We start from the raw sequence: 2,052 nt of genomic DNA, 5'->3' as shown, positions 1-2,052 counted from the left end.
CTTTTCGAGACCTCCTGTGGCCCAGAGGTGTGCAGAGACCGAGCCCGCAGGAGGAAGGCCAGGCAGCACAGAGGTTAGGGACATGGCTGTGCGGCGCTCGGCAGGCAGAGAAGGAGCTGGGGTGCAAGGTATATGTTGGGGCACACAACCAGATTTCAAAAGCAATACGTGCCGATGGGGAGGGACTCGACAGGCCTCCAAAGAGCACACACGGTAGTGTTTGAAAAGAGGCCCAGCAGCCCTAGTCACTAGGGAAACGCACGGCTGAACCACACTGAAGTGCCCGCTCACACCCGTGAGCCCGCCTGTCATTGAAAACAAAGGAAAGGCGAAATAACAGTGCTGGCCAGAATGTGGGGAAATTTGAACCCTGCACTAGTGGTGTGAATGGGAAATGGTGCACAAGTTGTGGAAAACAGCTTGTCAGGGCCTCAAAAAATTAAGTTAAGGATTATCGTCTGACCTAGGAGATTGACTTCTGGGTATATTCTCAATAGAATGGAAAACAGTTCCCTCTCCCACAACACCCCGCGCTCTTTCTTTCCAACTTGCCGGGCATGATGGCTCCCGCGAAGAAGGGAGGTGAGAAGGGCCGCTCCGCCATCACCGAGGTGGTGACCAGGGAGCACACCATCTACATCCACAAGCGCACCCAGGGCGTGGGGTTCAAGGCGCGCCCCTCGGGCACTCAGGGAGACCCGGAAAGTCGCCCTGAAGGAGATGGGGACTGTGGACGGACACCAGGCTCGACAAAGCTTCTGGGCCGGAGGAGGAAGGGCTGCCCCATGTCGTATCCGGGTACGTTTGTCCAGAAAACGAAATGAGGCTGAAGACTCACCAAACAAGCTGTATACATTGGTCACCTCTGTGCCTGTCACCACTTTCAAAAATCTACACTGTTAACATGAACGAGAACTAATGCTGATGGTCGAATAAAGTTACATAGCTGCAAAAAAAAGAAAAGAACTGAAAACAGTGTTCAAACAAACACTGTACCTGCCCTGGCCTGTTGGCTCAGTGGGTTAGAGTGTTGGCCTGTGCACCAAAGAGTTTCGGGTTCGATTCCCCGTCAAGTGCACATTCCTGGGTTGCAGGTTCAATCTCTGGCCTCGGTTGGGGCACGTGTGGGAGGCAACCAAACAATGTCTCTCTCTCTCTCTAAAATCAATGGAAAAAATCCTTGGGTGAGGATTAACAAAAAACAAACAAAAAACCCACGGTACCTGCATGCTTATAGCAGCATTATTTACAATAATCAAATTGTGGAAACAGGCGAAATGCCCGCTAACCAATGAGGGAAGAAACAAAATGTGGTCCATCCTGACAATGAAATATCGTCGGACCACAAAAAGGAGTGAAGCACTGACACTCGCTACAACATGAGTAAATAATTTTTTTCTTTTTTCTTACTTATAAAAATATTTTTATTGAGTTTATTGGGTTGACATTGGTTAATAAAATGATATAACCAATTCTATACACGTCATCTGTATATTGTTTTGTGTTGTCACCACTCAAAGTCAAGTCTCCTTCCATCACCATTCATCCCCCCTCTACTCTCTTTTATCCCCTCTGGTCATCACCACACTGTTGTTTGTGTCTCTGAGATTTTTAAATTTTTGTGTCTTTTAAGAAAGGACTTACGATAAAAGAAGCAACAGAAGAGAGCCTAAACGGGGATGCTTTGGTTCACTGAAAAGTCAGAGAAAAGAGGGCCTTGGGTCAGGTTCAGGGGGTGAGCCTGGGACGAGCCGCTGCTCCCACTGCTCTCCTGGTTGCAAGTCTCGTGGGGTCCCTTAGAGTTTAGGAGATGCACGCCTGACAGGGAAGTAGAGAGGCAAGGAAAGGCATCAAGTTTTTTTCTAAATCCCATCAACTTTTCCACCCAGCCCGCCAAACCCTCTCCCTTCTAACAGCTGTCAGTCTGTTCTCTGTATCTAATCCTAACTCTAACTGAAAGACCAAACCCTGACCCTCTCTCTAACACTAATATTAATTTAAAAATACACACACTATATATGTAGTATATGTATATATGCTATATATATAGAA

The 2,052-nt window shown here is 47.6% G+C and overlaps 1 pseudogene; it reads left to right on the top strand.

The window, feature by feature from the left end:
- Nucleotides 1–514: 514 nt before the first annotated feature.
- On the top strand, nt 515–935 carry LOC102767077 (annotated as a pseudogene).
- The last annotated feature ends 1,117 nt before the right edge of the window (nt 936–2,052 follow it).

Source organism: Myotis davidii, unplaced genomic scaffold (assembly GCF_000327345.1).
Source record: "Myotis davidii unplaced genomic scaffold, ASM32734v1 scaffold648, whole genome shotgun sequence".
NCBI lineage: Eukaryota > Metazoa > Chordata > Mammalia > Chiroptera > Vespertilionidae > Myotis > Myotis davidii.
The sequence above is the reverse complement of the archived record's forward strand: the minus strand, read 5'-3'. Positions and strand labels throughout refer to the sequence as shown.